Below are 15,901 nucleotides of genomic sequence, written 5' to 3' on the forward strand. Positions count from 1 at the left end.
CTGATAAGTGGATGATGATACATTAGGGGGGTGGGTAAGGGAAGAATGGAGGAAAGATGGATTGTGTAGAGGGAAATGAGGGGTGGGGAGGGGACGGGGAAGGAAAGATAATGGAACGAGACAGACGTCATTACCCTATGTACACATATGATTACACAAATGGTGTGACTCTACTTCACACCGTTGTACCCCATTTGTAATACAAAGCTGATCTCCCGCCCCTTCCATTGCACCACAACCTAAATTGCCAGTCTGAAAGCTGCTCTGCCTGCCCCTTACTTTGCAGGAATTTCCGGCCTATGCTATAGCCATTTCCTGCTTCCCACGTTACATCCTAGCTTGTCAGTCTGAACATGCTAGCTAGCTATTGGTTCATCAGTCAGCTTGCAAGTATTCTCCTCTGCTATTGGTTCCTTCCAGCCCCAGAGATTCCAATATCTGGGAGAAGCATCCACGTCATCTTTCTCTTTCCCTTCTTTCCAGCCCCGGAGCAGACGCTCTAGTTGTCCACATAATAAAGTCTCTTGCGAGAGGTCCTGTGTCCATTGTGGATTTCTGGGTGCTGTTGTTGGACCCTAGCTCATCCAGGTCTGCAGTTCTCAAACCCTCTGTGTAAGAAAACTGAGGCTCAGTTCGGGTCCCAAGGCAGCTCAGACCCTTGAATCCAGGGGAGCAAGCTCTCTGGAGTGCTCAGTCCAAGTCACGGCCCCAATAATGCACCCAGAAAACCACTCCAGACATAGGAACTCACAAGAGATTTTATTAGGTGGACAACAGAGTGTCTGCTCTCAGGACTGGAGAGAGAGAGAAAAAAAAAATGGCAGGTGAGCTTCTCTTAAGTAGTGGAATTTTGCGGGCTAACATCGATCGGGGCAATTGCTGACGAGGAAGGTTGCGGGTTAACGTTGGGACCAGCGACTGGCTAGGATGTTCGCAGACTAACGATCTGGGTTGTAAGATGGGAGGGAGAGGAATAGCAGCAGCAAAAGGGCGGGGGAGCGGTAATGATCGCAGCTTTATATTATACTCCTAGTGGTGCTTGCTGAGCGTGATTTCCATCACATAAGCAGAGTGGAAATGTCCATTAAGTAAGAGTAGCTTCTTGGTATGCAAGTTGAGTCTCTAGGTTTAATATAATTGTCCAGTTTCTCAGGTCATTCCAGATTCCTTGGTCAAAGTGTAGAGGTGACCAAATGTTATCTTCCAGGCAGCAACTAGAATCATGCCTAAACCCTGTTCCCAAATGGCCCCCCAACTAGAGTTTGAAAAGCTCTTTCTATGTTGCTTTGCTTGTAATTTTTGTTTTATTTTCTCAGTGGCAATTTGTTGCAATAGCAATGGAAAACTAATACATCTATCTGCATAAAGAAGAGGTCACAGAGTGTTCCCCAGGTGGCTTTCCACCTCTGCCTATAGAAAGAAACAGCTGGGAAATGGCTTAGACAAAAGGGGGACGGGGGGAAATGGCCCCTTTTGTCTAAATTTGCAACTAAAGCGACCATTTTTACCAGTAAGCATAGTTTTTTGGTTTCCATATGTGTGTACACAAACATTCAATTGCTGGGGATGGGTACAGACTCCTTTTTATTAAGGCCTGGGAAAAAAGAAAGAAAGAAAAACTTCTTTGGAATTGAATTTTCAAGTTCACAAGTTTCAGCTTCCTGTCAAACATCAAAATTGAATTTTGTTTCAAGGGATCCCATGCTTTGGTTGGACCTGTTCCCATCCTGACAGCTGCAAAGCCACTTAGGGAGGGAGATCATTTGATTGTAAAAATGTCTTCAACCAAAGCAGCCTGCTCTTAGCTGTCGCGTCCCCTCTGCCCGCAGAGAGAGACACGGCAAACGTCTGAAGCTTTGGAAGTTTATTGTGCACAGGTTCTTTCCTACGCTTCTCTTACCCCTAACTTCTTCGCACTTTCAGCTTTCCTTTTCCCAGCTCCTTCCACTCCCGCGTACTTCCTCCTTCCAGCTCCGCTCCCGCTGCTGCCGCGGCCGCCGTCGTCGCCGCCGGTTCTTCCGCTTCTTCCGTCCCTTCCTCAGCTTCTCCTTCCTCAGCTTCTGCCTTCCTCAGCTTCTGCCTCTACTCTCCCACCCACCAGGCTTATATACACTTCAGTCAATCAGGGGAGAGTACACAAGATAAACGCGGACAGCTGCAGGCACAGGACGGGTGCACGAGGGGGGGGCATGCCCTAGTCACATCATTAACTAGCCAATTATTGGAATTCGCTGGTTGTTTACTGTATAGCTGGCCGCCTCTGGCTCAGCGTCAGGCGCCATCTTGACCATGCCCGAGGCTGGGGTTCCCGGAAAACCCCACAGATCCCCCTTCTTTAATATTAAACTAAGGCTCGGGACCGTGTCTGTCTTAGGCTGAGTGGTCAGCATATGTCCTTACCCGTCATCAGAGCCTGCAGAGCATGCTGCAGCTCCTGTCTTAGGTCGGTACACAGCCACCTACTTCATTACCCGTCCTTGACTACCGATCCAGCATCAAGAGCCATACTAATGGGGGGCTGTCGGCCTTTAGGGCGGTCATGGCCTGATGAAAAATAATTTGATCTCTCTATTGGCTAGTTTGCAGATGCATGTCAAAACGAATGAAGAGAAGAAGGCCAAGGCAGAGGGGTACCACCATAGCTCCTAAGCTTGCCCACTGTTTGACAATTCTATAAACAGAAGAGGAACCTTATAGCCATATCAAATACAGAAACAATATACATCCCAATAGAGTTACAACATGGGTAACACAAAGCAGCTCTCAGGGAATAAACGCATCCCAGTCCCAAAAGTTCTTGCAAAGCATCCACTTGTTCTTATAATGAGTCCACTCTCTGATAGAGTCTCTATGGTCTGAAAGGCTGCAACTGCATTCTCGGCCGAATGATCGTTGTTGTGGTTATGTCAATGCTGCTACTGCAAGGACTGTGGTGGCAGTGATCACGGCTGTTGCAATGTCAAAGCCTCTTCTGTTTCTTGATAATAGCACTGACAATTCTGTATCTGCAACAAAAACTAGGACTGGTAGGAAGATAGAAATGTGCAAATTGCACAGGTGGCAAAAGAACCATTCCAGTATTGTGAGAGATAGGACACAGTTAGTGAACAGTTAAGAGGTGTTATTAGAAATGTTAGTTGGTAGAAACATAAAAAAGAGAATACACAAGTTGACGTAGGAGGAAAAGCAATATCACAGCTAGGGTCAGCAGAACGAGTTGCTCTACTCTGGGTCTGATCTGTAGTATGACTCCAACGGCAAAGTGCAGAAATTCCTCCTGTTAAGGCAAAGAAAGGCTAGAAATATCCTTGTCACCAAAAACAGCACGACCTGAAAATTCATCAGTAGAATTGACAGACTTGTAGAGAAATTGGTGAAAAGCAAGAAAAAGAAGGATAAAAAATATGTTAGTCAGAAATGAAAAATATGGCCAGGCTAACAATGGCCCATAGGTTCCGGGTTTGCCTCTCCGTCTGAGTTTCTGTTATTGGAGGAAGGCTCAAACTCGCCATTGTGAGGAGGAGCAGCATCACTTGCATGTTGTAAAACTCTGACCAGCCTTTCTGGAATCCAGACTGGAGTCAGTTGATCCTGTGGGAAAATACAAACAGACCCTCGGACCCAACGAAGGACTGGATCCGGTCCTTTCCAACAACCTGTCAGGATATCTTTCCATTTTGCCCATACTTGAGAAGTATTATGGGGATTATAATGTCGATCAGCTGCAGAATGGCCGTCCCTATCCAGAGTTAAGAAATTTAGAATGAAAAGAACTAAATTAAGTTTATCTTTAGGAGACTTGTAGGAGGCTCCTATTCCCCCTTTTTGTTTATTTAGACAATTTTTTAAAGTAAGATGTGCTCTTTCCACAATGCCCTGTCCCTGAGGATTATAGGGGATGCCAGTGACTGATTGGATGTTAAATGTTTGTAAAAACAACCGGAAGCTTTTGGAAGTATAAGCAGGACCATTATCTGTTTTAATAACTTTAGGTATGCCCCAGCCAGCAAATGCTTGTAGGCAGTGTTGAATGACATCTTTTACCTTTTCTCCAGAATGAGCAGAAGCCATAATGACCCCTGAAGCAGTGTCTACTGACACATGTACATACTTAACAGTACCAAATTCAGAAATATGGGTTACATCCATCTGCCAAATATGGCCAGGCAGCAGTCCCCTAGGGTTAACTCCAAAGGATTGCACTGGGATTAAAGGAGCACAATGTTGACAATTTTTTACTATTCGTCGAGCCATACATTTGGATATAGGAAATTTTCTGCTCAAAGTAGTGGAATTTACATGAAATTTTTCATGAAAGAGTTTTGCTTGTTCCTCTATGGAAAAAACAAAAATTGATTTGGTGGCCATATCTACCAAGTCATTAGCATTGGCCAAAGGTCCTGGTAAATTAGAATGAGCTCTAATATGTCCTACATAGAATAGATGTTTACGCTGTAGGATAAGGTTTTGTAGTGTAGTAAAGTAAGAAGCTACCGTGGACATGGAAGAAATATGAGGTACCGTTTCAAGAACCTGTAAAGCGTTAACGATATATGAGCTATCAGATAGAAGATTGAATGGCTGATTATCTGCTAATTTAAAGGCTAATATTACAGCTACAAGTTCAGTAACCTGTGCAGAGTTGGGTGGAACTATTATGGTGTGAAGTTGTTTACCGATAAGTACTGCACCTACTCCATTTTTGGAGCCATCAGTAAAAATGGTTACACAGTCTTTAAGAGGCTGGACACTAGTCACTTTTGGAAAAATTATGGGAGTATTTTTACAGAATTGAATCCAGGGATGTTGGGGATAATGGTTATCGAACTGAGCTGAAGTGGTACAATATAATACTGACCAATCATCATCATTATTAATTAACCATTTAATTTGCTGAGTGGAATAAGGAGTTATAATAATAGACGGATGGATTCCAAAAACAGTAATGCAAGATTCTATTCCCTTGAATATTACCTGTGCAATAGCTTGGGGATATGATTGCAATGTTTTAGCTGGAGAGCTAGGGAGATTTATACTTTGCAAAGGTCCTCCTTGCCAAACTATGCCAAAAGGGGTATGTTTCTCCGAGATTATGATTAAACTTAATGGTTGAGTAGGATCACAACGATCAACGTAACACTGCTGAAGTCTATTCTCTACTAGCTGTAAGGATATCCGTGCTTCGGGAGTAAGTTTCCTAGGGGAATTCAAGTCAGGATTACCTTTTAATATATCGAATAAAGGTTTTAATTCCCCTGTGGATAATTTTAAATAGGATCTAATCCAGTTAATGTCACCTAAGAGTTTCTGAAAATCGTTTAAGGTATTCAATTGATCTGTTCTGATGGTCAACCTTATTGGTCTGACTGTAGTAGCAGTGAGCCTTGTACCCAGATATTCTTGGATCTCCTCTAATTGTAATTTTTCAGGGGCTATCGTTAATCCTCTCTTTTCTAATGCTTGAGTCATAAATTGTAATGCTTCTAACAAAACTTCTTTTTCTGGATGGCAAATAAGTATGTCGTCCATATAGTGATAAATCAACAATCTCTTAAACTTTTGTCTAGTAGTTAACGCTTTATCTACGTATATTTGACATATAGTAGGACTGTTAGCCATACCTTGAGGCAACACAGTCCATTCGAATCTCTGGTCAGGCTGAGTGTGATTAAGAGAGGGCAAAGTAAAGGCAAATCTCCAACAATCACTTTTGTGCAAGGGTATAGAGAAAAAGCAATCCTTTAAATCCAGAATAATAGTAGGCCAATTTTTTGGTAGTGCAGTGACAAGAGGGAGTCCACATTGGACGGGTCCCATAGGGTACATTTGTTCGTTTATGGCTCTTAAATCATGTAATAACCTCCATTTCCCTGATTTTTTCTTTATTAAGAATATTGGAGTATTCCAAGGAGAGGTAGAATGTTGTAAATGACCTACTTGTACCTGCTCTTGTACTAACTTATGAGCTGCCTCTAGCTTTTCTTTTGTTAGGGGTCACTGTGGAATCCAGCGAGGCTTATCATCTTTCCATATTATAGGGATTGATGGCTTATCAGTGGCCCCTAGGAAAAACTCAATCCATGAGAATCATTTTTTGGTGGAGGTAAAGGCAGTGGTTGGGTAGATCCTTGGCTATGTCTTCCTAATCCTTTTTTATCATCATAATTCATATTTTGTAACATATTTCTTACAGGAGTCCCTTGGTAAATCTGGTCAGTGGTGAGTTTCATATCCATTTGCTGCAGGACGTCTCGTCCCCATAGGCTAATAGGAACATTACAGACATATGGTTGAAATATACCTGTGTGTCCCTCTGTATCTTTCCATGATAATGAGGAAGCACTTTGATTGGGGCTCTCTGCTACTCCTAAGCCTCTCAAGCTCTGAGCTGCTGTGATCAATGGCCAGTGCTTTGGCCAGACCATTGCGCTGATAATGCTTTTGTCTGCCCCCGTATCTAATAAACCTGTAAATTCCATATTTCCCACTTTTAATTTTAGGAGGGGCCTCTGTCCCATATCCATAGTAAGGTTTATTAAAGTGGTTCCTGTTGATCCAAAACCTCCTTGTCTTTTATTTGTATTTTCACTGGGCCACAAAGAATGTCGACTGGGCAATATAAGCATTTGTGCAATGCGATCCCCTGGAGAGATGACCGTAATTCCTTTTGGTGAAGAGACCAAGGCTTTTATTTGTCCAGTGAAATCAGGATCAATAACCCCTGGGTGTACTATAAGTCCTTTTAGTGTTGAGGAACCTCTACCTAGTAATAGCCCTACACTGTTCTGTGGGATTTTTTCATGCCAGTCGGTATCAACCATCTGCACCCCCATATCTGGGGTTAATATGAGTCTGGAGGTGGCACAGATGTCCAATCCTGCACTCCCTGAGGTGGCCCTGCGCTCCCCTTCTCTGTGGGAGGATACCACCGTCGGGGAACTTGTTGAATTACCCCGTATATTTGTTGCGGGCCCCGGGGAGGGCCCTGTCTCCCGTTTTTCTTTGAGGTCTAGGATTCAACCCTAAGAAATTATCCTCCCTATCTCTAACAGGCTGACAGGCACTATTCCAATGACCTCCTCCTCTGCATCCTGGACACAGCCCTGGGGCATAAGGTGTAACAGATTTTACTATAGTTATCTCTTATCTTTTATTAGGGCATTTTCTCCTTGCTGCTGATTTTGTGCATCTATTGAAGTGTATTGGTCTTCTCCTATTAACATTTCTATCGGGAAACCTTGCCACTATGTTTCTGCAAGCAGTTTCAACAGCTGTTTCTTGCCACTGAGCTTCCCCAATTAGCCATTGTTCTCCAGATAACACTGCTCTGCATAGCTGTCTCCAATAGTCTTAACTGCGTCTTTAAAGTTTTTCTAATGGTTGATGGTATCTCCATTTGCTCCTCAAATACGGGCAGGTTCTACAAATTTTGAAGCTCTTTTTATTAGGCTTAGGTTTCTCCTACCTTTTTCCCTTGTTCTTAAGTTTTCACTACCACTTGGTTATTCCTTTTGGGGGTTCTTTATGTTAAACTTAATTCCCTTTTTTCCCTTGTTCTTAGATTTTTTGAGCAATTATTTTCTAGGTCACCACCACTCAATTTTTCCTCACTTTATTCTCTTTAAGCATTCTTTTCTGTTACTATTAAATCCTGTTCATGAAGATACCCTCTTGTGGCACACTAAGCGGCTTTTCTTTACTTTAGCTGTTTTTTTTTTTTTTTTTTTTTTTTTTTTTTTTTTTTTTTTTTTTTTTTTTTTTTTTTTCCCCAATGGCGTCCCATTGTTTTTCAATGGTTCCCTGAGGGGTTGCCGCACCCAGACCCCATTGCTACTAATCTGAATAGCTTTAGTTATGGCTATTACAATAACAGTGGCCTAGCTGCCAGGAGCAAGGAGATTACTGAAAGGAAAACTATCAAGTGCGCATTAAAATTTTTATAGCGGCTTTTCACGTAGGACCGCTTCAAACGTGTTTCTACTTTCACTTTAATTAGACCGCGTTCCACGTGCCAGGACCACTAATGGCGTGTCCCGATACCGGACCACCTTCCGTGTGTCCTTATTTTTATTTTAATTGGACCACATTCCGCGTGCCCCCAGGACCGCTGATAGCGTGTCCTGATACCCTTTAACTGGACCGCATTCCGCGTATCCGGATAGTCGCTTTACCGCGAACGTCGAGGCGCCTCTCCTTTACCTGTTTACCTTTTTTTTGACTTCTTTACCTGTTTACCTTTTTTGACTTTTTTACCTGTTTACCTTTTTTGACTTTTTTATCTGTTTACCTTTTTTGACTTCTTTATCTGTTTACCTTTTTTGACTTTTTTATAACCGGTTTAGCTTGTTAAAAAAATTTTTTTAAGATATCTTACCTTGTCCCTTTTATAGTCCCGGGTTTCGGCACCAGCTGTCGCGTCCCCTCTGCCCGCAGAGAGAGACACGGCAAACGTCTGAAGCTTTGGAAGTTTATTGTGCACAGGTTCTTTCCTACGCTTCTCTTACCCCTAACTTCTTCGCACTTTCAGCTTTCCTTTTCCCAGCTCCTTCCACTCCCGCGTACTTCCTCCTTCCAGCTCCGCTCCCGCTGCTGCCGCGGCCGCCGTCGTCGCCGCCGGTTCTTCCGCTTCTTCCGTCCCTTCCTCAGCTTCTCCTTCCTCAGCTTCTGCCTTCCTCAGCTTCTGCCTCTACTCTCCCACCCACCAGGCTTATATACACTTCAGTCAATCAGGGGAGAGTACACAAGATAAACGCGGACAGCTGCAGGCACAGGACGGGTGCACGAGGGGGGGGCATGCCCTAGTCACATCATTAACTAGCCAATTATTGGAATTCGCTGGTTGTTTACTGTATAGCTGGCCGCCTCTGGCTCAGCGTCAGGCGCCATCTTGACCATGCCCGAGGCTGGGGTTCCCGGAAAACCCCACACTTAGCATTCCATATCTTTGTTATTTAAATCGATCCAGTAGGCAGAGAGGAAGTATTTACTCAAGCTACTTTGCATAGCAAAAGGATGGCAGCCTTGTTATTACCATAATAATATAGAATTGTTCTGCAAATATAAACGCAGTTGTGAATATAGCAGTATTTTCCATCCGAAAGGGTCATTTCATACCCCCAGTTAATATGGAACTCGTTAGACTTCCAGGGAAGACAGAAGTTGCTTCTTATAAGAAACATGTTTTACCAAAAATATTAGGAGACTATTCCCCAAAAGTTTTTAATATAATAAGGAATCCCACTTTTATGTATAAATATAATGCAGCAATAAGATATATAATGAAAAATAGTAGCTTGGGCACAATTGACAGTAATGAGCCCCTATTTTGAGTTAGAATGTGAAATGTGAGAGAAAAAAACTAGTGGCCACAGGCAACCACAAAAGGTCCTGGGTTGTTTTATTTTGTTTTAATTTACTGGAATAATTAGGAGCTCCTTGTAAATGGGTTTAAAGGTGATCAGATGTAAAATCTGGGAATTTGCAGTGCTTCTTTAAGTTAAAGAAAGACAAAATTATGATAATCTAGTTTGGCACGTCTGATAGGCTTTATTTGTGTCTGGAATTGGGTACCAGCCTGGAATAAAAATGGTGGAGAATGCTCAACCCTATCACGTGGGGAGGTTGTACTTGTAGCCAGAGCATAGGAAGTGACCTACAGAAAAGGGAAGTGAGATAGAGACAGCCAGACACGTCACAGCTCACCTCTGTCTTGGAATATGATTTGAACAAGCAACAACTTTGGTTGAGACCCAGCTGCTTATTACAAGAGTAGGTTGCAGCTTGTGTATATATCAAGTTAGGTTGTAGTTCGCTTTTGTAATGTACAAAGCTGCTCTCCCTGCCCTTTCTGTTGCAGCCATTTCCCCACCTCCCAACTCTGTCAATCTGTGAACATCCTAGCTAGCTATTGGTTCATCAGTCAGCTTGCAAGTATCCTTCTCCATTATTGGTCCCCCATTAGCCCGGCGGAATTCAACTGCTTCTCGGTAGCTACCCTGCCATCTTTTCTCTTGCTTTTCTCTCCTACACACTTGCTTACTATCTCCTCCTCGCTTTTCACACTCTTTCTTGCACATGCCCTTTCTCTTTCTCTTTCTTTTCCTCTCATTTTTCTCCCTGCAGGGATACAGTTTGTTTGCTTAATAAACTCCCTTATGTGATTTTCCATGTCCAGCGTGGTTTTCGTGGGATTCCTTACAACTTTATAAAGAGAAAACTTGAGACCGAACTTAAAATATTGTGTAGAGTCAGGTTTAGACCAAAGTTCATATTTATAAGTCTATGTTCTACCCAACTGTTGGAGAGAATGAGTTAGAGGTATAAAAAACTGAAGGAGGGAGATATAGGAAATGAAATTTCAAGAACTATTTGGAGGAACAATTTTAGAGAGGAATAAGAAAGTGAAAAAACAAAGACTGAGTCATAGTGTCACCAGAGTTCTAGACAGGAGGTTTGACTCTGTGGGTTCCTACAAATCAGGTCCTGCCACTCTCCCCAATATCTAATCAGAGAAGGTAAGAGTGAGAATCAGGAAAGGAGTTAAATCAATATAGCCATATTGAGTAGGCAAAGTGAGTCAAATGTCTCAGCCAGCTTCAGGGTGTTAACAGTGATAGGTAGGAGTTCAGGGACACCAAGATGCCGGAGGCAGGGCATTAGAAAAAAGCCTCTGGATGACAAGACAGGGAGAGGAGTCCTGTCCCTGTTTACAATAAATCCCATTACCATAACAACTCCCACAACTGAGGACTTATCACCAGGACAACTCCCCCAAAAGGTTCAAATTTTAAAATGACTAATGGGGATAAAATGGGCAGTATTCTCATTAGGTTTTCTAAAGTAATCAATGTGGGGATTAGAAAATATTCTAATCAGGTATCATAAGGTGACGAATGGGAGCAAATGGGTTGAGGTCTTCAATTAAGTCCATATAAGGAAGAGAACCCCACCAGTTCAAGATATAAGACCCTAATTCCTGACATTGAGGCCTTGAGCCTCTCTCTCTCTCTCTCTCTCTCCCTCTTTCTCTCTTGTTCCCCACCCACTCCACTCTACCTAATGGAGTGCTATCTTCACCTTCAGTAAATCTGTACTTTTATCTGTTACTTCTGTGTGTCTTGCTCAATTCTTTGTTCATTACACCAAGGACCTGGACTTTAACTGGACATCCAAAGGTAAAAACATGAAGTTGAGGTTTAAATATAGGAAGAATTAGGGCAGGGGGCAAGAGGCATTCAAATTAAACAGACTTGGGTGAACTGTGTCCAGTTAAATCATTGTAAGAACCCAGAAACCACTCTGGATGCGGGAACTCACATGAGAGAGTTTATTAAGCAAACAGGCAGAGTGTCTCCCTGCAGGGTAAGAGAGAAAATGTGCACAAGAGAGAGAGTGAAAGCCAGGAGGAGAGAGAGAGAGAATGGCAGGGGAGCCATTCTTAAGCAGTGGAATTTCTCAGGCTAATAACAACGGACCAATAACAGAGAAAGATACTTGCAAGCTGACTGATGAACAAATAGCGAACTAGGATGTTCACAGACTGACAAGCTAGGTTGTAAGTTGGGAGGTGGGGAAATGACTGCATCATAAAGGGCAGGGGAGCAGCTTTATATTATATTATAATCATCATCTCAGTTGTGACTCTGAGAGGTGACTCTGAAGAAGTCCTTGTCACTTGAGGGAGAAATCCCCACTTGCTGATCAGGATGTCTATCTCTCATACCTGTGATCCTGAAAGGGGGTGATTCAGTTCCCTTGAGCTTAGGGGTACTGCCTCATTGTGGAGTGAGGTGCCTACGAGACTCCACTATTCTGGGAATATGAAGGACAATGACTAGAGACTTCCGAGCACCAATCCAGGGCTCTGAAACAGGATGCAATAAAAGCTGACAGTTGAATGTCCCTGCAAATCATGCCTCAGTCTTGAAGGGGGATGAAATGGGTTAGGTAAATTTCGAGCTAATGATCCTTACATTACCTGTTTTTATATGAAAAGTCCTTAAATGATTAACATATCTATGGGTAGAACTGAGCAGATCACAGAGTTTAAGGTAATGAAGGAGACATGTACAAAATAAAGGCAGAGATGTCAAGCTTTACTCTGGGTTTACTCTGCAGGTCCAAGTGAAGAGCCAGTGCTTTTAGCAAAGCATCTTCTCTAAGTCCCTGGTTAAAGAGCAAAGGAAGAAAAAAATAAAGAGGAAAAGAAAGAGAAGATGAATGCAGAAAGTAGGGAAGAAGCCAGTAACCAACTTTCACCTTCCTTTTAGTTTGCAGAATCCCCATCAGGGCAGGGACCCCAACCCAGCAAAGTCTCTGTCCAGCCAGGCTACAAAGGATGGTACCTCAAAGCTTGCTCTATCATGGTCTTGTTGGCCAGACTGAAGGGAGCCTAAAGATGCTGGGAGAAATTCGCACACAATGGGGGCAGGGACTGGACTAATTCCTTAGGAAAAGGCCTAGCTTTCCTCACCCCCTCACCCTGAAACTAGTCATGTACAGGAACAGGAGACCTCCTAGCCAGCACTTTTCTGGTCAGTGAGTAAATGGTGGGAGGGAGGGTCATATTGAAGCCAGAATTAAGGACAGGTAGTTAGTGTAGAAATAGGGGATCGGGTCAATTCAAGGAAATGAAGCCATGAAGCCATCTGCCTCTGGAAGTTGGAGACTGCCCCTGGAAGAATGGAATGTCAAGGATCTCCGGAGCCCATTGATTACCAAAATTACCTGCCTTTATCAAGGACTGCAAACAAGGGGCTGCTAATTAATGCCCCCTGGGCCCTTGCCTGCCTGAATCATCTTGGCCCTCCCCCTGCCCATGGCTTCTCACTTAATGCAAAACCAAGCCTAGTCAAGTAGGCAGGAAGGAGAGATAAGGGAGGAGAGAACTGGAGAACAAAAGAGACTTTAACCTATAAAAGATGTAGGGTGCGCTCACTTCTTGGGACTTTTAGAACATCAGCCATGGCCCCCTTCTTCCTGCCGGGAGAAATCTGTATTATTACCTTTAAATAAAACCTGCTTAATATGCTTGCCTTGGCGTGCTTCTCTAGTGTTCAATCTTCAACATTAGAAGGAGCAGAACTCGTCACTGTTAAAGGGCGGTATCAGTATGTACCCCATCATCAGTTTAGGTCCATGTGAAGAAGCTGGGGTGTCCCATGTGCTCAGTATTCCACAAACACATGTTGTTTTTACAAGGAAAGTACAAAAGGATTCCTGAACTGGGGTCATCGGCAAGGCACAATGTGATCACAAAGACCTGAAAAATAATACCCTTTCCTTGGAAAGCTTGGATATTTTGACCTTCTTGTCTTTTCTCCAAACTTCGACTATCTCTTCTTTGAGCTGGAAAGCCCTGTGGGTAGCTTCCACCCATGCCATGGGAAAGCCATGGGGGAATATGAAGCACCAGGGTTGGGGATAGAGCCCACACCTATCATGCCTTGTCCAACATTCATCAAAGTATTAAAAGCTTGACTTTCAGTTTTTTCCAGCTATAAAAAAGGAAAATCATGTTTTACACAATTGACAGTGTGGTCCAGGTAATTTAATGAAAAAATACACATGAACTGCCCTACGTACAACAGCAGTAAACTTATAGATAGGATACCATTATGGTATATATTAGTTTCTTGCTGCTGCTATAACAAATATTGCAAACTTGGAGGTTTAAAACAACAGAAATGTTGTTATCTTTGAGTTCTGGAGGTCAGAAGTCTGACATGGAGTCTTGTGAAGTTCCTCAAAACTGGATGGAGAATTCTACTGGAGAAACTGGAATAACTCACATTGATAATTGAAAGGAGGCAAGGACAAGGTAATTAGAGGCAAAAGAAAAAAACTAGTGAATTAAAACATTGTCATTAAAAATGTGAGCCGGGTGCAGTGGTGCATGCCTGTAATCCCATAACTCAGGAGGCTGAGGCAAGAGGAGGATCGCAAGTTCAAAGCCAACCTCAAGCACGCTGGTGGGAGGTGGGGGAGAGGGAAGTGTGTAGGTGGGACGGGGGAGAGGGAAGTGTGTAGGTGGGACAAGGGAGGGCAGCGTCCAAAGGTGAGGCGGTGGCTTCCGGCCTGGAACAACGAGGTAGCTGAAAAACTTCGACCACTTGAAGAGTCTACCCCCCAATTCTCATCTCTTCCTGACCCTCTGGGGTTTTCCCGAGGAGTCCACGGATACCTCCACATCTTTACCTCCTGCACCCACCTCCCTGATCTGCAGCCCAGCCCACAAACAGTCCAGATGGACTTTCCTCAGCATAGCTCATCCTTGCTGGAATCCCTGAACAACCACAGGCTAGGGGAAAAGTTCTGTGATGTGTCCCTCCTGGTGCAGGACCCGGAACTCAGGGCGCACAAAGCAGTGTCGACCGCTGCTTCTTACTTCCACGTCAAGCTGCTTCTGGGGGATGCACCGCGTCTCACCTGCCAAGTGTCACTGAAGCTGATGCCTTTGAGGGGCTGCTTCAGCTCATTTATCCAGGGAGCCTTCGCCTGCTTCTGGACGCCCTCCCTGCCCATCTCCTTGTAGCCAGTGGCCTTCAGATGTGGCAAGTAGTAGATCAGTGCTCAGAGATTCTTAGACAACTAGAAAGTTCAGGTGGTGGGATTTCAGCTCGCGGAGCAGCCTCCTACCACGCACTTCTTTCCACCACGTCCTCTCCGGGAGGCGGGAACATTCACTCTTCGCCTTTCCAGACCCCAGTGCAGTCCTCTGCTTCTACTGAGAGCCCAGTGGGAGGGGAGGAGACTGAACTTGGAGAGGTGTTACAAATTCAGGTGAAGGAGGAGGAGGAGGGGGAGGGGGAGGGGAAGGGGAGGGGAGAGGAGGGGGAGGGGAAGGGGAGGGGGACGAGGAGGACGAAGACGACCAGGGATCAGTAGCTACACTCTCTCAGACTTCTCAACCACAGAGAGTGTCAGGGGGTTCCCCCGTGCTCCTGGATCCCACCCAGTACCCATATCGTCTACTGCCCCCAGGCTTCCAGAGAGTGAGAGGGCATCACTTGAACCTCCTGCCCCACCTACTACACTACCCGCCAAAATCTTCTGTATCAAGCAGGAACCCTTTGAGCCTAAGGAGGAGATATCAGGAAGTGGGACTCAGTCTGGAGGAACGAAAGAGGAGACCAAAGTGTTTCCTGGAGGAGACACTGAAGGGAATGGGGAGCTGAGGTTCTTACTGCCCTCAGGAGCAGGGGCAACATCTGGGGGAGGGAGTGCATCCTGGAAGCCAGTGGATCTTCATGGAAATGAAGTCCTGTCAGGAGTGGAGGACCTGGGGGATCAGTGGGGACTGTACCTGGACCTGTGAAGCTAGGGGAGCACCCCGTGCAGATGGAAAATGCTTTGGTTGCTTGTGTGGAAAGCGGTTTGCAGTAAATCCAAAGCAGGACAGGCACATCATGCTGAGCTTCAGCCTGCCGCCTTTTGGCTGTGGCACCTGCAACAAGCGCTTCAAGTTGAAGCACCATCTGACCCAGCACGTGAATACCCAGGCTGGGGTTCTGCATGCCTGTCCCCATTGTGGCCACGGGTCCGTGTCCACACCTGTTTCCTTCGCCACCGAGACTTGTGCAAAGGTCAGGGCTGGGCTGCTGCCCACTGGAATTACAAGTGACTGCTGAGGCCAGGCACTAAATTGTAGAACAAGATAGCCACTGCTGCTGAGGCATACTTACCCTCCCTTCCCTAGTCCTGGATCTTGTAATCCTGCCAAGAGATTAGATATATTATGGACTCCTTATTATTGAGTATAGACCTCAACCTGGCAGATGCAGAAGCTCAGATTTCTCACCCCAGATTTTTATTAATCACTCTATAGTAAAGTGTTCTCTAGGTCACTTGATCACTTGCCCATCATGGACTTTTTTTGGTAGTGTTGATACTGTTGAGGAAA

At 44.5% G+C, this 15,901-nt stretch overlaps 1 pseudogene; it reads left to right on the forward strand.

Moving 5' to 3' along the window:
• The first annotated feature begins 13,514 nt into the window (after window positions 1-13,514).
• On the forward strand, window positions 13,515-15,622 carry LOC124965770 (zinc finger and BTB domain-containing protein 9-like; annotated as a pseudogene).
• The last annotated feature ends 279 nt before the right edge of the window (window positions 15,623-15,901 follow it).

This window comes from Sciurus carolinensis, chromosome 15 (assembly GCF_902686445.1).
Source record: "Sciurus carolinensis chromosome 15, mSciCar1.2, whole genome shotgun sequence".
Lineage (NCBI taxonomy): Eukaryota > Metazoa > Chordata > Mammalia > Rodentia > Sciuridae > Sciurus > Sciurus carolinensis.